Source organism: Bombina bombina, chromosome 5 (assembly GCF_027579735.1).
Source record: "Bombina bombina isolate aBomBom1 chromosome 5, aBomBom1.pri, whole genome shotgun sequence".
Taxonomy (NCBI): domain Eukaryota; kingdom Metazoa; phylum Chordata; class Amphibia; order Anura; family Bombinatoridae; genus Bombina; species Bombina bombina.
The window spans coordinates 185729244-185750746 of NC_069503.1; positions in this window are offsets into that span (position 1 = coordinate 185729244).

Below are 21503 nucleotides of genomic sequence, written 5' to 3' on the forward strand. Positions count from 1 at the left end.
GTGGCAAACCTAGCCACTTCTGGACTATAACATAAGAAAGGTTGTCTATAGGCTGTATATTGTGCTATGTAGATGTGACAGACCCTTCTGTCAGCACTGAAAGAGTTAACTGTGTTCAGCTTTAGCCTCAGCTATTGTGCACTGTCATTAATGTTATTGATACACAGTCCATTGTTTAATCAACCTCAGAGAGCAGACCCTAGATGATAAGGAAAGCCAAGTGTGTGTCTGTGTTTAAATTGTTATCAGCTTGAGCAAGGTATTCTATTGTATCATGTAAAAGGGCGTGTTCCCTCCATTCAATGTACAACAGTCTTTCAACCCCCCTTCTGGGGGGGGTCAGACCTGCATAAATACTGGGCATATGAGCCTTAATAAAAGTCATTCTGTTTAAAAACCTGAAAACTGGCTGGGTTGTGAATTGCTGATTCCCTATGCAGGACATTGTTCCCTGGTGTTAACCCTTGGTATCCGGTTGGTACCGTTACAATTGGTGGCAAGCGACGGAATGAACCTTATCGCCCAGAAGAGCAACTACACAAGCCAGTAACCTCAGGAAGAGGGGGATTACTACAATACTGACTAAGATGGAAGGAGTACCAGGGACCGAAGTGAATGGAGATGGATTATTCTAAGCTAAAGAGACAAACGTAAAAGGAACTGCTAGAAGCCAGGGGAAAGATAGGCAGCAGCAAACCCAAGGCTATATTAATTGCTGAGCTGATGGAGGGAGACAGAGCTCGCAGCGCTACGCCTCCAGCAGCCATGGAGGAGACCCTATACCAGAGGGAAATGAGGACCAGGCTGGAATTTTTACCCCAACCTGTACCACGGGATATGCTATCCGTGGTAATGGCAGATGTGCAGGAGTACGTGATGGCACACAGTCCGCGGAATGCATCCTCCCGAGCAGAATCCATTTTGGACGCACTCAGCAACCCAGTAAGACCCAAAATCCCATACCATGCATTTAAAATGTTTTGTGAGGAGAAGGATGAGATTGATGGGTATTTACAGGATTTTGAGAGACTGTGCGAGTTACATGATTTGGAGCAGTCCGTATGGGTGCCGGTGCTAGCAGGCAAGCTAGCCGGTAGGGCAGCGGAAGCGTATCGCGCTGTACCCAGGGAGGACAGCAAGGATTACGCTAAAGTGAAGAGAGCGATCTTGGAAAGATATGCCATTACCTCAGAGGCATACCGGCGCAAGTTTAGAGGCCTGCGCAAGCCAGAAAGAGATTCCCATGCAGAGTGGGCCCACAAGCTGGATCAAGCATCTCAGGGGTGGATACAGGCAAGCCAAGCTACCACCATGGAAGAATTGCGACAACTGATGCTGTTGGAGCAATTCTTTAACGGCTTGTCCCCAGAAGCCCAAGAATGGGTGAGAGATCGAAAACCCCTCACCTTAACCGAAGCAGCCAGATTAGCAGACCAGCATTTTGATGCCAGGAGGCACCATGGACTACAGCCTAACAACGGACGGGCTAATATACAATGCCACACCTGCAAGCAGTGGGGACATATGGCACGTGAGTGCACCCAAAATCGGAGCAGACAAGCTTGGAACCAGGTCAGACAGAACCTGGCCCCAAGGGCGGCTGCTCACCATTACCAAACGGAGCCAGCCGCTCATGAGGTGTTGAGCACCCAAGCCGAGGAACCCCTGGGAATTCTGCATGAGGTGATGTCGGTCCAGGGACTTCGGGATTCGGGAGCTACTTTAACCCTGATAGCTCCCCATTTGGTGCCGGATACAGCACCCACTGGCGGATCCGTGGCAGTACGAGGGGCAGGGGGAGCAGTATACCGATTGCCCACTGCTAGAGTGGAGTACAGACCCCCAGTCACCCCAGCAGCTGCCAGTTACCAACCCCCGGCGCACCGCTATACCACACGGCCTTCGGCCACGAACTACCCTCAGAGAGCCCGGTTCAATTCACGGGGCTACTCACAACCTATTCGGTGCTTTGGATGTAAGCAACTAGGGCACAAAAGACCAGAGTGTCCCCTAAACGCAGCGAATCAAGCACAGTCCTGGAGAAGACCCGCTGGCGGAATCCCACATAATCCTCAGCCTGTGGCCCGCTACGTAGAGGCGCCAGAATGCTGGGGCAGCCTACATGAAGCAGACCCCGTGCAAGCTGCCCACCGGAATAACCGGCAACGGGTTAAAGTGAATGGGAAGGAGGTCAGTTGTCTACGGGATACTGGTGCTACCATGACCTTGCTTCAAGAGAACTTGGTGCCTGAGAAACAGCACACTGGAGACACTGTGGCTGTGAGGGTAGCAGGGGGCACTGTGTTCCGCCTACCTGTTGCCAGGGTACATTTGGATTGGGGAGTGGGCGCTAGACTTGTGAATGTGGGGGTCAAGAAGGACTTACCTGCTGATGTTCTCCTTGGAAATGACTTGGCCCCCCTTGTTTCTGCCTATGCTCCCATGGATCCCGCTGATGTTAACCCTGTGACTACCCAAGCCCAGTCCCTCCGGGAAGAGACGCTTCCATGTTTGGGGTGGGGGCAGTACTGAGCCAAGTTGGAGCAGATGGCGGAGAACACCCCGTAGCTTACTTGAGCCGAAAGTTGTTGCCCCGGACATCCCCAAGCCGATCCGTTGGGATCAGACTGTGTATGCCGGCTTGGTTCTGGGGGAGCATTGTGGCAAACCTAGCCACTTCTGGACTATAACATAAGAAAGGTTGTCTATAGGCTGTATATTGTGCTATGTAGATGTGACAGACCCTTCTGTCAGCACTGAAAGAGTTAACTGTGTTCAGCTTTAGCCTCAGCTATTGTGCACTGTCATTAATGTTATTGATACACAGTCCATTGTTTAATCAACCTCAGAGAGCAGACCCTAGATGATAAGGAAAGCCAAGTGTGTGTCTGTGTTTAAATTGTTATCAGCTTGAGCAAGGTATTCTATTGTATCATGTAAAAGGGCGTGTTCCCTCCATTCAATGTACAACAGTCTTTCAACCCCCCTTCTGGGGGGGGTCAGACCTGCATAAATACTGGGCATATGAGCCTTAATAAAAGTCATTCTGTTTAAAAACCTGAAAACTGGCTGGGTTGTGAATTGCTGATTCCCTATGCAGGACATTGTTCCCTGGTGTTAACCCTTGGTATCCGGTTGGTACCGTTACAGGGGGGTTGAAAGAATGTTGTACATTAGATGGAGGGAACACGCCCTTGACATGATACAATAGATTTACCTTGCTTAAGCTGATAACAATTTAAACACAAGACACATTTGGCTTTTCTTATCACCTAAGCATTTGCTCTCTGAGGGTGATTAAACAATGGACTGTTTATCAATAACATTAATGACAGTGCACAATAGCTGAGGCTAAAGCTGAACACAGTTAACTCCTTCAGTGCTGACAGAAGGGTCTGTCACATCTACATAGCACAATATACAGCCTATAGACAACCTTTCTTACGTTATAGTCCAGAAGTGGCTAGGTTTGCCACAGTGTGTTAGCAGTACCTGTGGGTATCAGTGTGCTAGCAGTATGAGTGTGTATCAGTGTGCTAGCAGTACCTGTGTGTGTATCAGTGTACTAGCAGTACCAGTGTGTATCAGTGTGCTAGCAGTAGCCAGTGTGTATCAGTGTGCTAGCAGTACCTGTGTGTATCAGTGTACTAGCAGTACCTGTGTGTATCAGTGTGCTAGCAGTAACTGTGTGTATCAGTGTGCTAGCAGTACCTGTGTGTATCAGTGTGCTAGCAGTACCTGTGTGTATCAGTGTACTAGCAGTACCTGTGTGTATCAGTGTGCTAGCAGTAACTGTGTGTATCAGTGTGCTAGCAGTACCTGTGTGTATCAGTGTGTTAGCAGTACCTGTGTGTATCACTGTGCTAGCAGTACCTGTGTGTATCAGTGTGCTAGCAGTATGAGTGTGTATAAGTGTGCTAGCAGTATGAGCGTGTATAAGTGTACTAGCAGTAACTGTGTGTATAAGTGTGCTAGCAGTACCTGTGTGTATCAGTGTGCTAGCAGTATCAGTGTGTATCAGTGTGCTAGCAGTATTAGTGTGTATCGGTGTGCTAGCAGTACCTGTGTGTGTCAGTGTGCTAGCAGTACCTGTGTGTATCAGTGTACTAGCAGTACCAGTGTGTATCAGTGTGCTAGCAGTAGCCAGTGTGTATCAGTGTGCTAGCAGTACCAGTGTGTATAAGTGTGTATCAGTGTGCTAGCAGTACCAGTGTGTATCAGTGTGTTAGCAGTACCAGTGTGTATCAGTGTGCTAGCAGTACCTGTGTGTATCAGTGTGCTAGCAGTACCTGTGTGTATCAGTGTACTAGCAGTACCTGTGTGTATCAGTGTGCTAGCAGTACCTGTGTGTATCAGTTTGTATCCGTGTGCTAGCAGTACCTGTGCAAATCAGTGTGCTAGCAGTACCTGTGTGTATCAGTGTACTAGCAGTACCTCTGTGTATCAGTGTGCTAGCAGTAACTGTGTGTATCAGTGTGCTAGCAGTACCTGTGTGTATCAGTTTGCTAGCAGTACCTGTGTGTATCAGTGTGCTAGCAGTATGAGTGTGTATAAGTGTGCTAGCAGTAACTGTGTGTATCAGTGCGCTAGCAGTAACTGTGTGTATCAGTGTGCTATCAGTACCTGTGCGTATCAGTGTGCTAGCAGTACCTGTGTGTATCAGTGTGTATCAGTGTGCTTGCAGTATGAGCGTGTATAAATTTGCTATCAGTAACTGTGTGTATAAGTGTGCTAGCAGTACCTGTGTGTATCAGTGTGCTAGCAGTATCAGTGTGTATCAGTGTGCTAGCAGTATGAGTGTGTATCTGTGTGTTAGCAGTACCTGTGGGTATCAGTGTGCTAGCAGTATGAGTGTGTATCAGTGTGCTAGCAGTACCTGTGTGTATCAGTGTGCTAGCAGTACCTGTGTGTGTCAGTGTGTTAGCAGTACCTGTGTGTATCAGTGTACTAGCAGTACCAGTGTGTATCAGTGTGCTAGCAGTAGCCAGTGTGTATCAGTGTGCTAGCAGTACCAGTGTGTATCAGTGTGCTAGCAGTAAAAGTGTGTATCAGTGTGTTAGCAGTACCAGTGTGTATCAGTGTGCTAGCAGTACCACTGTGTATCAGTGTGTTAGCAGTACCAGTGTGTATCAGTGTGTATCAGTGTGCTAGCAGTACCAGTGTGTATCAGTGTGTATCAGTGTGCTAGCAGTATCAGTGTGTATCAGTGTGCTAGCAGTACCAGTGTGTGTCAGTGTGCTAGCAGTACCAGTGTGTATCAGTGTGTATCAGTGTGCTAGCAGTACTAGTGTGTATTAGTGTGTATCAGTGTGCTAGCAGTACCAGTGTGTATCAGTGTGCTAGCAGTACCAGTGTGTATTAGTGTGTATCAGTGTGCTAGCAGTACCAGTGTGTATCAGTGTGCTAGCAGTACCAGTGTGTATCAGTGTGTTAGCAGTACCAGTGTGTATCAGTGTGCTAGCAGTACCAGTGTGTATCAGTGTGCTAGCAGTACAAGTGTGTATCAGTGTGTTAGCAGTACCAGTGTGTATCAGTGTGCTAGCAGTACCACTGTGTATCAGTGTGTTAGCAGTACCAGTGTGTATCAGTGTGTATCAGTGTGCTAGCAGTACCAGTGTGTATCAGTGTGCTAGCAGTACCAGTGTGTATCAGTGTGTATCAGTGTGCTAGCAGTATCAGTGTGTATCAGTGTGCAGGCAGTACCAGTGTGTGTCAGTGTGCTAGCAGTACCAGTGTGTATCAGTGTGTATCAGTGTGCTAGCAGTACTAGTGTGTATTAGTGTGTATCAGTGTGCTAGCAGTACCAGTGTGTATCAGTGTGCTAGCAGTACCACTGTGTATTAGTGTGTATCAGTGTGCTAGCAGTACCAGTGTGTATCAGTGTGCTAGCAGTACCAGTGTGTATTAGTGTGTATCAGTGTGCTAGCAGTACCAGTGTGTATCAGTGTGCTAGCAGTACCAGTGTGTATTAGTGTGTATCAGTGTGCTAGCAGTACCAGTGTGTATCAGTGTGCTAGCAGTACCAGTGTGTATTAGTGTGTATCAGTGTGTATCAGTGTGCTAGCAGTACCAGTGTGTATTAGTGTGTATCAGTGTGTTTCAGTGTGCTAGCAGTACTAGTGTGTATTAGTGTGTATCAGTGTGCTAGCAGTACCAGTGTGTATCAGTGTGCTAGCAGTACTAGTGTGTATTAGTGTGTATCAGTGTGCTAGCAGTACCAGTGTGTATCAGTGTGCTAGCAGTACCAGTGTGTATTAGTGTGTATCAGTGTGCTAGCAGTACCAGTGTGTATCAGTGTGCTAGCAGTACCAGTGTGTATTAGTGTGTATCAGTGTGCTAGCAGTACCAGTGTGTATTAGTGTGTATCAGTGTGCTAGCAGTACTAGTGTGTATTAGTGTGTATCAGTGTGCTAGCAGTACCAGTGTGTATCAGTGTGCTAGCAGTACCAGTGTGTATTAGTGTGTATCAGTGTGCTAGCAGTACCAGTGTGTATCAGTGTGCTAGCAGTACCAGTGTGTATTAGTGTGTATCAGTGTGCTAGCAGTACCAGTGTGTATCAGTGTGCTAGCAGTACCAGTGTGTATTAGTGTGTATCAGTGTGCTAGCAGTACCAGTGAGTATCAGTGTGCTAGCAGTACCAGTGTGTATTAGTGTGTATCAGTGTGCTAGCAGTACCAGTGTGTATCAGTGTGCTAGCAGTACCAGTGTGTATTAGTGTGTATCAGTGTGTATCAGTGTGCTAGCAGTACCAGTGTGTATTAGTGTGTATCAGTGTGCTAGCAGTACCAGTGTGTATTAGTGTGTATCAGTGTGCTAGCAGTACCAGTGTGTATCAGTGTGTATCAGTGTGCTAGCAGTACCAGTGTGTATTAGTGTGTATCAGTGTTCTAGCAGTACCAGTGTGTATCAGTGTGCTAGCAGTACCAGTGTGTATTAGTGTGTATCAGTGTGCTAGCAGTACCAGTGTGTATCAGTGTGCTAGCAGTACCAGTGTGTATTAGTGTGTATCAGTGTGCTAGCAGTACCAGTGTGTATTAGTGTGTATCAGTGTGCTAGCAGTATCAGTGTGTATCAGTGTGCTAGCAGTACCAGTGTGTATCAGTGTGCTAGCAGTACCAGTGTGTATTAGTGTGTATCAGTGTGCTAGCAGTACCAGTGTGTATTAGTGTGTATCAGTGTGCTAGCAGTATCAGTGTGTATCAGTGTGCTAGCAGTACCAGTGTGTATCAGTGTGCTAGCAGTACCAGTGTGTATCAGTGTGCTAGCAGTACCAGTGTGTATTAGTGTGTATCAGTGTGCTAGCAGTATCAGTGTGTATCAGTGTGCTAGCAGTACCAGTGTGTATCAGTGTGCTAGCAGTACCAGTGTGTATTAGTGTGTATCAGTGTGCTAGCAGTACCAGTATGTATTAGTGTGTATCAGTGTGCTAGCAGTACCAGTGTGTATTAGTGTGTATCAGTGTGCTAGCAGTACCAGTGTGTATCAGTGTGCTAGCAGTACCAGTGTGTATCAGTGTGCTAGCAGTACCAGTGTGTATTAGTGTGTATCAGTGTGCTAGCAGTACCAGTGTGTATTAGTGTGTATCAGTGTGCTAGCAGTACCAGTGTGTATTAGTGTGTATCAGTGTGCTAGCAGTATCAGTGTGTATCAGTGTGCTAGCAGTACCAGTGTGTATCAGTGTGCTAGCAGTACCAGTGTGTATCAGTGTGCTAGCAGTATCAGTGTTTTTCAGTGTACTAGCAGTACCTGTGTGTATCAGTGTGCTAGCAGTACCTGTGTGTATCAGTGTACTAGCAGTACCTGTGTGTATCAGTGTGCTAGCAGTACCTGTGTGTATCAGTTTGTATTTGTGTGCTAGCAGTACCTGTGCATATCAGTGTGCTAGCAGTACCTGTGTGTATCAGTGTACTAGCAGTACCTGTGTGTATCAGTGTGCTAGCAGTAACTGTGTGTATCAGTGTGCTAGCAGCACCTGTATGTATCAGTGTGCTAGCAGTACCTGTGTGTATCAGTGTGCTAGCAGTACCTGTGTGTATCAGTGTACTAGCAGTACCAGTGTGTATCAGTGTGCTAGCAGTAACTGTGTGTATCAGTGTGCTAGCAGTACCTGTGTGTATCAGTGTGCTAGCAGTACCTGTGTATATCACTGTGCTAGCAGTACCTGTGTGTATCAGTGTGTATCAGTGTGCTAGCAGTATGAGTGTGTATAAGTGTGCTAGCAGTACCTATGTGTATCAGTGTACTAGCAGTACCTGTGTGTATCAGTGTGCTAGCAGTACCTGTGTGTATCAGTGTACTAGCAGTACCTGTGTGTATCAGTGTGCTAGCAGTACCTGTGTGTATCAGTTTGTATCCGTGTGCTAGCAGTACCTGTGCATATCAGTGTGCTAGTAGTAACTGTGTGTATCAGTGTACTAGCAGTACCTGTGTGTATCAGTGTGCTAGCAGTAACTGTGTGTATCAGTGTGCTAGCAGTACCTGTGTGTATCAGTGTGCTAGCAGTATGAGTGTGTATAAGTGTGCTAGCAGCAACTGTGTGTATCAGTGTGCTAGCAGTAACTGTGTGTATCAGTGTGCTAGTAGTACCTGTGCGTATCAGTGTGCTAGCAGTAACTGTGTGTATCAGTGTGCTAGCAGTACCTGTGTGTATCAGTGTGCTAGCAGTACCTGTGTGTATCAGTGTGTATCAGTGTGCTAGCAGTATGAGTGTGTATAAGTGTGCTAGCAGTAACTGTGTGTATAAGTGTGCTAGCAGTATGAGTGTGTATCGGTGTGTTAGCAGTACCTGTGGGTATCAGTGTGCTAGCAGTATGAGTGTGTATCAGTGTGCTAGCAGTACCTGTGTGTATCAGTGTGCTAGCAGTACCTGTGTGTGTATCAGTGTACTAGCAGTACCAGTGTGTATCAGTGTGCTAGCAGTACCAGTGTGTATCAGTGTACTAGCAGTACCAGTGTTTATCAGTGTGTATCAGTGTGCTAGCAGTACCAGTGTGTATCAGTGTGTTAGCAGTATCAGTGTGTATCAGTGTGTATCAGTGTGCTAGCAGTACCAGTGTGTATCAGTATGCTAGCAGTACCAGTGTGTATCAGTGTGTTAGCAGTACCAGTGTGTATCAGTGTGCTAGCAGTACCAGTGTGTATCAGTGTGTTAGCAGTACCAGTGTGTATCAGTGTGTTTCAGTGTGCTAGCAGTACCAGTTTGTATCAGTGTTCTAGCAGTACCAGTGTGTATCAGTGTGTATCAGCGTGCTAGCAGTACCAGTGTGTATCAGTGTGTATCAGTGTGCTAGCAGTATCAGTGTGTATCAGTGTGCTAGCAGTACCACTGTGTATCAGTGTGCATCAGTGTGCTAGCAGTACCAGTGTGTATCAGTGTGCTAGCAGTACCAGTGTGTATTAGTGTGTATCAGTGTGCTAGCAGTACCAGTGTGTATCAGTGTGTATCAGTGTGCTAGCAGTACCAGTGTGTATCAGTGTGCTAGCAGTATCAGTGTGTATCAGTGTGCTAGCAGTATCAGTGTGTATCAGTGTGCTAGCAGTACCAGTGTGTATCAGTGTGCTAGCAGTATCAGTGTGTATCAGTGTGCTAGCAGTACCAGTGTGTATCAGTGTGCTAGCAGTACCAGTGTGTACCAGTGTGTATCAGTGTGCTAGCAGTACCAGTGTGTATCAGTGTGTATCAGTGTGCTAGCAGTATCAGTGTGTATCAGTGTGTATCAGTGTGCTAGCAGTACCAGTGTGTATCAGTGTGCTAGCAGTACCAGTGTGTATTAGTGTGTATCAGTGTGCTAGCAGTACCAGTGTGTATCAGTGTGCTAGCAGTACCAGTGTGTATCAGTGTTCTAGCAGTATCAGTGTGTATCAGTGTGCTAGCAGTACCAGTGTGTATCAGTGTGCTAGCAGTACCAGTGTGTATCAGTGTGTATCAGTGTGCTAGCAGTACCAGTGTGTATCAGTGTGCTAGCAGTATCAGTGTGTATCAGTGTGTATCAGTGTGCTAGCAGTATCAGTGTGTATCAGTGTGTTAGCAGTACCAGTGTGTATCAGTGTGTATCAGTGTGCTAGCAGTATCAGTGTGTATCAGTGTGTATCAGTGTGCTAGCAGTACCAGTGTGTATCAGTGTGTATCAGTGTGCTAGCAGTATCAGTGTGTATCAGTGTGTATCAGTGTGCTAGCAGTACCAGTGTGTATCAGTGTGTATCAGTGTGCTAGCAGTATCAGTGTGTATCAGTGTGTATCAGTGTGCTAGCAGTATCAGTGTGTATCAGTGTGCTAGCAGTACCAGTGTGTATCAGTGTGTATCAGTGTGCTAGCAGTACCAGTGTGTATTAGTGTGTATCAGTGTGCTAGCAGTACCAGTGTGTATTAGTGTGTATCAGTGTGCTAGCAGTACCTGTGTGTATCAGTGTGCTAGCAGTATCAGTGTGTATCAGTGTGCTAGCAGTACCAGTGTGTATCAGTGTGCTAGCAGTACCAGTGTGTATTAGTGTGTATCAGTGTGCTAGCAGTACCAGTGTGTATCAGTGTGTATCAGTGTGCTAGCAGTACCAGTGTGTATCAGTGTGCTAGCAGTACCAGTGTGTATTAGTGTGTATCAGTGTGCTAGCAGTACCAGTGTGTATTAGTGTGTATCAGTGTGCTAGCAGTATCAGTGTGTATTAGTGTGTATCAGTGTGCTAGCAGTATCAGTGTGTATTAGTGTGTATCAGTGTGCTAGCTGTACCAGTGTACTAGCAGTACCAGTGTGTATCAGTGTGCTAGAAGTACCAGTGTGTATCAGTGTGTATCAGTGTGCTAGCAGTACCAGTGTGTATTAGTGTGTATCAGTGTGCTAGCAGTATCAGTGTGTATTAGTGTGTATCAGTGTGCTAGCAGTACCAGTGTGTACCAGTGTACTAGCAGTACCAGTGTGTATCAGTGTGCTAGCAGTACCAGTGTGTACCAGTGTACTAGCAGTACCAGTGTGTACCAGTGTGTATCAGTGTGCTAGCAGTACCAGTGTGTACCAGTGTACTAGCAGTACCAGTGTGTATCAGTGTGCTAGCAGTACCAGTGTACTAGCAGTATCAGTGTGTATCAGTGTGCTAGCAGTATCAGTGTGTACCAGTGTGTATCAGTGTGCTAGCAGTACCAGTGTGTACCAGTGTACTAGCAGTACCAGTGTGTATCAGTGTGCTAGCAGTACCAGTGTACTAGCAGTACCAGTGTGTACCAGTGTGCTAGCAGTACCAGTGTGTATCAGTGTGCTAGCAGTACCAGTGTGTATTAGTGTGTATCAGTGTGCTAGCAGTACCAGTGTGTATCAGTGTGTATCAGTGTGCTAGCAGTACCAGTGTGTATTAGTGTGTATCAGTGTGCTAGCAGTACCTGTGTGTATCAGTGTGCTAGCAGTATCAGTGTGTATCAGTGTGCTAGCAGTACCAGTGTGTATCAGTGTGCTAGCAGTACCAGTGTGTATTAGTGTGTATCAGTGTGCTAGCAGTGCCAGTGTGTATCAGTGTGTATCAGTGTGCTAGCAGTACCAGTGAGACAGTGGAGGGCAGCATAGCCCAGAACGAACATAAGAATTAAGGCCCTTCGGAGTGAGCTGCTGTGAAGTGGCAACAATGTTGCATTTTTGTGGGTGGGTACAGGGCTCACCTTTAAGAAGCCAAGCTACAGGCCCCAAACCCTCTTTCCAGCTTGTCTTCACAGCTTGCAGGGTCCACCGAGGTGCTGATAACATCTTGATCTGCTGCAGCAGGAAGATTTCAGTCGGTGTACCTGTAAAATGGAAGATTTAGAGGAGCTGGCGATTGGAGCATTCGATTTTGATGAGCACCTTCACCGTTAAATCCGGTGAGTCATACCCCTGTATCTCCTGCCCTGTATCCCACTGTCGGGTTGTCTCCCCCCTAGAACTGTTCCCCAATCGCCCCCTTTTCATAGATTTGTGGTTTCTGAGGCCCCCTAGGTTCATCCAGGGTGTCTGGTGCCAGCCCCCTATCTGCAGTTTTGCCCCTGAATGTTTCGGTGGCTGGGTCTAGTGGGAGCGTCGTGGGTAGCGAGGCCTTGCCTACTCCGGTTACACTTACAGGTGAAGCGGTGTCCACGGTCGTTGCGCTGTTGCAGTCCCTTGCGACGGTTCTTTCCGGCGGCGGTTCTTCCCCTCCTGGCGTCGGGTCCCCCTCTCCGGTGCGTTGCTTACCAGCGTTGGGTCCGTCGTCCACGCGGTCCTCCATGCTTGTATTGGGTGACGTCACTTCCGGTTTGGCCATTTCCGGTGACGTCACTTCCGGAAACGCCATTCCGGTTCAGAAGACCAAGCGGGCAGGATCGTCGTCGCCTCCGGGGTACACAGGTAAGAGAGGAGTACCCCGGGGGGGGGGCGAAGCCCGCGGGGGGGGGGCGCAGCGAGCCTCAAACACACAGCGCTCGCGTGGGGGCACTGTTTTTGGCTGTCACCGAGAGAGGTAGACAGCAGCAGGGAGGCCATCATGAGCAGGCCGCAGGCCTGACCGGGGGTACGATTGCGCTTGACGGTGCACTGAATGGGGGCAATCATGCTATGGAAGGGCAGGTAGCACAGGGGGTTGGGGTTGCACAGAATAGGTGAATCTGGTGTATATGAGCAGGCCGCAGGCCTGACGGGGAACACACCATCTGCGCAACAGGTCGCAGGGCCTCAGGCCGCAATTAGGCAGGCTGGGGGCAAGCGGCAAACCGCGAGTACATCGTGCCTAGTAGACGCCGCAGTAATGGATCACGTAGCAAGCGCAGCACCCAGCAGGGTGCGCGCGGGTCGCCCGCGGGTGTGGCCCTCAGCGGGGTCCCCCGGGAGTAGTTACCAGAGCTTCTGCAGAAGGCATCAGTAGTCGTGCCCAGTTTATGTCAGGGCGCGCCAATTGTTTCAGAAAGGGCAAGTGCAGTTTGCAGATGCTAATTTTGAATGTGAATGTGGTGTCTGAATGTGGCATAGAACGTAGGAGCCCCAGTCCATTAGGGTTTTTCATGATGATGTTGTTGGTGGGGCCTTCGTCTCCTTCCCTGGGTACTCCTCTCTCCCATTTTTCTTCACAGACTATTATGAATGATTATTATGGAGCCCAGGAGCGCCGTGGTGCCACTGCAGGCCAGTTCCAGTGTTGGTGAAAGGGAGGAGCAGACCCAGGAACAACCATCCACATCTTCAGGTCCTTTGCCGGTGCAGCGCCTCATGGGAGCTGGCCAAGGAGGAACACAGCAGTACAGTACAGATGTTCGTGGCAAGGAGGAGTACAGCCGCCCCTCTTGGAACTGGTGAGACCATTTTATCTTTTAGTTCATCTTTGGATGATTTTTGGGTCTGAGTGAGTGATAGGTCCCTGGGGTCGGAGGCTAAATAGCAGAAGGGAATGTATAAAATTGTTGACGTGGGTTGTCAAGGTGCGTATGGCCGTGGGTCCTCCCCCGCTTCCCTGGTTTCTCTCGCTAGAGCCCTGTGTTCATTGCAGACACCTCCCGCGCCAGTGGGGGGTGGCTGTCCCTGGGCGACAGGTGGGCGTACAACGGTCATGTATGGGGACAAGCACAAGCAGCCCTCATTAAGCCTTCTCGAGCATCTGAAGTCCAAAATTTGTTAGACGCATTCAAGAGGGTAAATATGTGCGTAGGTTCGAACTTTCGGCCAAGGTCTAACACCAGGAAGAAATGGCGGTGTTATATTGTTAAACTTCCCGATCGGGCTTTGAATATCCTCAAATATCAAGATGCCAGCTAAACCGCTTGCGAGCGGTTTCGGGAATGGGCATGGCGGGATTATGTCGTCGCGTTCGGCGATAGATGGTTGGTAATCCCCTCCTGAATTTGGCGACGTAGATTCGTGGTTAGGGGCATAGTTCGGGCCCGAAAAGCCTTTTTTAGCCCGGGCAGGTCTCTGCTGGGTTCCCGGGCAATTGCGCACCTTGGCGCTCTCAGCGGCGTTCCACAGGTATTTGCTGCGCAGTTCCGGAATAAGCTCTGCCCCAAAGGGCCGGCGTTTGTTTTGCCACGTGAGTAAGCACCGCGGGGTGGCCACTCCGGTTGGAGTGTAACAGATCCCACGATGCAGGCTGGTCGCAAGAGCAGCCTAGTTCCAGTTTCAAGCCTTTCACTGCCGGAAAGGGTGGCCACCCCACTGAGGGTAGCCACAATTGGTAGCCGTAATTCGGATAGGAGGGTGGCTGCCTTGCTAGGCGGCGGCCTCCGGCAAGGATTCATTATCCCCTTCAGCTTCGCAGTATAGGGTCTATGAAATCGGCATACAAATTTCCTAGCGTTGCGAAGAAAAAGAGGGACAGGGGGATTTCTTTGGGCCGCATGGCTGGCTCATTTGTGGAGATTACGATTCGAGGAGTGGTTCCTCTCTCCTCTTGGGGTTGTTCCTAAGAGGGAGCCGGGTAAGTCCCAGCTCATCCAGTACCTTTCCTTCCCTAGAGGGAGGTCGGGCAGCAACGCTATTTCCCCTGAGCCAGTTCGGTTTACTACTACTCCTTTGATGACGCGTTATCACTGGTATGGAGGGCAAAACTGGATGTGGTTTCAGCATTTCAGATGCTTCCCATTCATCCCTCCTCCTTACGCCCAGGGGATGTTGGCGTGAGGGCAGGTATTTTGTGGACAAGGAGCTTGCCTATGAGCTGTTCTATATCATGTGCTCATTTTGAAGCCTTCAGAGCTTCTTGCACTGGGCCATCTCAGTGATTGCTGTTTTGATGGCCTGGCACATTGCCTGGACGATGTCCTGCTGTTTGGATATGATGGATACGCTGTGTATGCTTTCCTGATGAAAGTGATTCGATTTTGCTGGCCAGAATTGGTGTCCCTGGCGGAGGGTAAGGCCCAGTGCCTTTGCACGTGCCTTACCTTTTTGGGTATCAAGATTGACTCATTGTTAATGCAGCGTCATTTGCTACAAGATATGATTGGCCGTATGGTTGGTACGGTTCGGGAAATCGGGTCCTTTGTTGGTTCCATGAAGGATCTCCAGACCATGCTGATTCTTCTGAATTTCGCCGGTTGGATTATTCCTATAAGCAGAAATTTTCTTCGACGCCTCGAAGGGCGTCGTGTGGCGAGCGGTCACAAGCGAGTGAGTTTTGTGTAATGGCAGATGTTCGATGACTTGGCAGTATGGGGACAATTCTGGAACCATTTTTAATGAGATCTGCTCACGGGCGAAGTCTGTTCCTTCCAACATGGTAATTCAGTTGTTTACTGATGCGGCAGGGTCTCACGGGTGGGGGGTCCTTCTTGCCCGGTCACTGGAGTGCCGGCCCATGGCCTCGGTCATGGGTTCTAAGGGGCTTGTTAAGAAGTTTAGCCTGTTAGAGCTCCCCCCCCCCCCCATTATTATTGCCTTTGAGGTCTAGCGTGAGCAGCTAAGGGATCAGGTGGTTGTGTTCTGGATGGATAACAAGAGCGTCATGTTGCTTTTAACATGCTCTCGTGGGGATCTCTCGCGGTAGTGCGGTACCCTCGCATGCTGGTGCTGAAGTGTATGCACCCGGCGTCCAGAATAGAATTGCTGATGCGCTCTTTCGTTTCAATGGAAAGCATTCTATGCGTTGGCTCCTCAGGCGGACATTAACGGAGTCGTTTGTTCCTATTATTTATGGCAGGTAGCGCCGGTGGTGATTTTTGATTGCCATGATCCGTTCTTTGCTGGCCCTCTCTACTTGGACCGCTTAGGTGAAGCATTGGTCTAAATAGATCACCTTCTGTGATAGGACGAGCCGGCCATCTTGAGGTGTTGTCCAATGGGGTCTTTAGGGACGGATCAACAAGCTTAAAGGTAATGGGTTTTTTTCTAAAGGGTCAGTCGGATCTCGGCTGACTGCCGTGTCCTTCTTCTGTAAATTTATGGCCTCTCGGCTCTTCAAGAACCTTCCTGGTCGGGCAGGTGTTGAGGGGCTGGGGGGCGTATGGTGCCCAGAACAAGGGACGTTAGGGAGCCTGTTACCATCAAGAGATTGGTTCCTGTGTCGAACTGTGCCTGTGGTGCGTTCTCATGCCGACAAGGGTACCCGTTCTCCGCTGCCTTTGGGCTGGTTTTTTCACGGGGCACTTAGAGTGGTACAAGCCCGGGGGTCTGTAGGCCTCCTCATGTCAAGAATGACGAGTCATCTGATCTAATTTTCCTCTCCAGATCAAAGACAGACCAAGAAGGGAAAGGAGGTGGACGTTTTAACCCGCCACGTGGGCTCGGTTTGTTGCCCAGTCAGGTTGCTTAGGACCTAAATGGACGCGATCCGGAGGGTCCATTACAATTTCTGGTTCACGAGGACGGTTCCCCGTTGACCAGATGTCAATGCAGGAGAGGCCTGAGCTGGGCAGCATGGAAAGCGGGCCTTGACCCAAGGGTCATTGCCCCCACTCCTTCAGGGTTGGAGCGTCTTCCGCTGCAGTGGGTTTGTGTTGGTCTGCCGACCACATTAGGGGTGTTGGGGAGATGGAGGTCTAAGAGATACATGTTGTATGTTAGGCCATTAACAATATGAATGTTTTGTTTTCTTATGTTGCGATGTTCCCAGTTAACTGTTGTTTCTTTACAGGGCCAAGAGATGGTCCACTGAGACTGCTGATCGTGGGTCACTCCTACATTCACTGGGCGGAGCTGAGAGCGATCGCGAGCCCTGACAGGCAACAACTGGGTCCCCCCCCATTAGGTCACTGTTAGGTGGCTAGGTCGTAGGGGTTTGAGTTGGCAGGATCTGCCTGGGTTGCTGCACGGGGCATTGCACAGGTGGGACAAACCCCAAGTTATGATCATTCATGCACGTGGTAGTGATATGGGGCTCCTGCCGTGCAAACTGCTCAGTGGGGTGATTCAGTCTGATTTGTACATTTTCCAGACATGGGTCCCAATGTTAAGATAGGGTGGCCAATAGCATCCCCAGAATTGAGTGGTGCCATGTGCAGCCCACAGGGTGGCCTTTCAGGTCAGAAAGAAACTGAACAGGGAGGTTAGGATTTTGTCCTAGCGCATTCCGTAGGGTTTGTTGTGGAACATGGGAACATCACAACGGCTGGGAGAAGCCTCTACAGGAGGGATGGGGTGTACCTCCCTGAGAGGGGCATCGACCTGTTCCTGGGTAATTTGAGGCGTGCTATATTATTACATTATTATTATTATGAGGGTGGCGGCAAGAGCTGTGCCTCTGGGCTATCTCTTGTGGCGGTTTGTACCACGCCCCGGTTTGCCATTAGAGGTAGAGTGACGGCTGGCCCAGGGGGAGGGTAGTCTCTGCAGGCGCGCGCCTGGGGCACCTCCCCCCATTTGATGTTGCCGAGAACTCCCTAAGTCTGTGCGTGTAGCTAAGCTCCGCTTGTGTAGGCATTCACGGGCGTGGTCCAATTTCCTAGCGGGGGGTACTTACTCTCCTAGCTAGATTGCCGCCACCTGGTTTAAGGTTTGCTGAGTTGCTTCCAGCCGGTTCCTATGTTCTATAATAAATGCGGACCCTATGGGTCTTTATACCCACACCCTGTGTTTGTGTCATTATTCAAGTTATGTATTACCAAAGTCATTTATGGTAAAGTAAGTTATAAGTTAAGTTATGTGTCAGTCAGTTATGACTGGTAAGTTATTACAGCAAGCCAGGAGGATAGGGCATTTAATTACTTAAGACAGTGGAGGGCAGCATAGCCCAGAACGAACATAAGAATTAAGGCCCTTCGGAGTGAGCTGCTGTGAAGTGGCAACAATGTTGCATTTTTGTGGGTGGGTACAGGGCTCACCTTTAAGAAGCCAAGCTACAGGCCCCAAACCCTCTTTCCAGCTTGTCTTCACAGCTTCCCTCCCGCCCTCCCTTTTCATTGGTAAGGCGGCAATCACTTAGGCTGGACATCACTAGGGTGTTTTTATCAGCAGGGTGTCTGAGGCAGGATGAGGGCTATGCGGCTCGCTTTCTTAAGCCCAAGGACGTTAATTTTTGACTCCCCAGGTAGTGGCATGTACACGCGCCTAGTCACACCTGGTCCTACTGGTCTGGAGCTTTATAATATCACACCCTGGCTAGGCGGTTTGTACCACGCCCCGGTTTGCCATTAGAGGTAGAGTGACGGCTGGCCCAGGGGGAGGGTAGTCTCTGCAGGCGCGCGCCTGGGGCACCTCCCCCCATTTGATGTTGCCGAGAACTCCCTAAGTCTGTGCGTGTAGCTAAGCTCCGCTTGTGTAGGCATTCACGGGCGTGGTCCAATTTCCTAGCGGGGGGTACTTACTCTCCTAGCTAGATTGCCGCCACCTGGTTTAAGGTTTGCTGAGTTGCTTCCAGCCGGTTCCTATGTTCTATAATAAATGCGGACCCTATGGGTCTTTATACCCACACCCTGTGTTTGTGTCATTATTCAAGTTATGTATTACCAAAGTCATTTATGGTAAAGTAAGTTATAAGTTAAGTTATGTGTCAGTCAGTTATGACTGGTAAGTTATTACAGCAAGCCAGGAGGATAGGGCATTTAATTACTTATGTATCAGTGTGCTAGCAGTACCAGTGTGTATTAGTGTGTATCAGTGTGCTAGCAGTACCAGTGTGTATTAGTGTGTATCAGTGTGCTAGCAGTATCAGTGTGTATTAGTGTGTATCAGTGTGCTAGCAGTATCAGTGTGTATTAGTGTGTATCAGTGTGCTAGCAGTACCAGTGTGTACCAGTGTACTAGCAGTACCAGTGTGTATCAGTGTGCTAGAAGTACCAGTGTGTATCAGTGTGTATCAGTGTGCTAGCAGTACCAGTGTGTATTAGTGTGTATCAGTGTGCTAGCAGTATCAGTGTGTATTAGTGTGTATCAGTGTGCTAGCAGTACCAGTGTGTACCAGTGTACTAGCAGTACCAGTGTGTATCAGTGTGCTAGCAGTACCAGTGTGTACCAGTGTACTAGCAGTACCAGTGTGTACCAGTGTGTATCAGTGTGCTAGCAGTACCAGTGTGTACCAGTGTACTAGCAGTACCAGTGTGTATCAGTGTGCTAGCAGTACCAGTGTACTAGCAGTACCAGTGTGTACCAGTGTGTATCAGTGTGCTAGCAGTATCAGTGTGTACCAGTGTGTATCAGTGTGCTAGCAGTACCAGTGTGTACCAGTGTACTAGCAGTACCAGTGTGTATCAGTGTGCTAGCAGTACCAGTGTACTAGCAGTACCAGTGTGTACCAGTGTGTATCAGTGTGCTAGCAGTATCAGTGTGTACCAGTGTGTATCAGTGTGCTAGCAGTACCAGTGTGTATCAGTGTGTATCAGTGTGCTAGCGGTACCAGTGTGTATCAGTGTACTAGCAGTACCAGTGTGTACCAGTGAGTATCAGTGTGTTAGCAGTATCAGTGTGTACCAGTGTGTATCAGTGTGCTAGCAGTACCAGTGTGTATTAGTGTGTATCAGTGTGCTAGCAGTACCAGTGTGTACCAGTGTGTATCAGTGTGCTAGCAGTACCAGTGTGTATCAGTGTGCTAGCAGTACCAGTGTGTATTAGTGTGTATCAGTGTGCTAGCAGTATCAGTGTGCATCAGTGTGCTAGCAGTATCAGTGTGCAGGGCCGCCATCAGGGGGTGACAGGGGTGACTCCTGTCAGGGGCCCAATGTGCCAGGGGGGCCCCATGAGGCAAGAACTAAAAAAAAAAAAAAAAAAAAAATTTTAATTTTGGTAGCCACCAGTGGGTACTACAGCAGAGTGCTAATTGAGCATGGGAAATGTTATTACAAGTAGTAAAGTATTAGCATTTGAGACGATTTCTGAGTGTGCACTAAACCACTATGCACAATGTGAGACAGACTTGGCACTTTGTTTGTACAATGTGTGCCTGAGTCAGATGGCAGTGTATTTATGATTATTTGACAATGCTGTAGATTGCTCTATATTTAGAACCATACACAAATGGTAGGTGCAAATGGTAGATGCAGATATGCATTATATATATATATATATATATATATATATATATATATATATATATATATATATATATATATATATATATATATATATATATATAACATTCCAGTTTTACTGCACCTTTATGCAAGGACTTTCCAGATGCAAGGAGGCATTTTATCTAAGATTTTTACATCTGCATAAAAATCTAAGATTGCTCAGTGTTTGAAATAAGACAGGTTAACTTAAAACTGTTCAGTTTATACTACAGCTGACTTAATTTTGAAATACATACCAACAAGCCTAAATCATGCATTTAACCAGATCTAATGGTATGAGTACCACAGCTTATGGTTCCACCAAGACCATATAGAGTACAGCATTTTCAAAATCCATAAGTACAGCTGACAGATGGGAACATTTGTACACTATATTTTAAGTGGTGCTCTTGGTTGGGGAAAATGGGGAAAAAACAAACAAACAAGTGTCAACCTTTTAAAAGTACTTTTCTTCATCTAGTCATCTACGATCATTAATGTACAATTTTGAATTCACAAAATTATTTTTGTTTGCCCATTTACAAATATGATTCTTTAAAAAGTGATCTCTTAATTTCTGCAATTTTTTTTATCATGCATGTCACACACTGTTGATTTAAGGGGTGCAAGGTGCATAAATGTTTCCTCCTGTGAGTGTTTCTGTGGGTGTCTGTGTTTATGTATTTGTGCTTTGGTTCTGAGGCTGTCTCTGTCGGTGTTTCCTTGGGTGTACGTGCAAGTTTGTGTGTGTGTCCATTGTCTGTTCCTTTTTAGGACATTTTGACCTTACTACTGATTATTCACATCTTTCTACAGACTTTGAGACTAACGAGACCTTTCCGGAAGTCACCAATCCACCATTTAACCTTTAAATTATTGTTTAGGCAGTTCAGGGCCCTTCCTTTCAGCCACTGCATGCTGTTGTCATCATTTAGTTGGCATCTTCCTTTACAAAAAGATAATCAGAACTCCATATTTTGTTTTCTAAATCTCCTTTTTTTTACAAAACTGTAGTCTACCTCATTACTTGTCAGGTCAATGTAAACAAGTGCTGAGTTTTTGTGTCTGATTGTGTTTTTGTGTTTCTTTGCATGTCTGCTAGAGTGTCTATATGTGAATTCTTATGTGTGAGTGTGTGTGTGTGTTTCAGTGTATGAGTTTGTCTGTGTGTTTGTATGTTACTACCTTTACAACATTTTCAAGTTTAAATAGACACTTAAGAATAAAGTGCATATATACATTTTAGTCTCTTGGTCAAAAATTGCACAAGTAAAAGGAGGGGGGGGGGGCCATGATCAATGGTTAAGTCAGGGGCCCCAAAATTTCTAGTGGCGGCCCTGTCAGTGTGTATCAGTGTGCTAGCAGTATCAGTGTGTATCAGTGTGCTAGCAGTATCAGTGTGTATCAGTGTGCTAGCAGTATCAGTGTGTATCAGTGTGCTAGCAGTATCAGTGTGTATCAGTGTGCTAGCAGTATCAGTGTGTATCAGTGTGTATCAGTGTGCTAGCAGTATCAGTGTGTATCAGTGTGTATCAGTGTGCTAGCAGTATCAGTGTGTATCAGTGTGTATCAGTGTGCTAGCAGTATCAGTGTGCTAGCAGT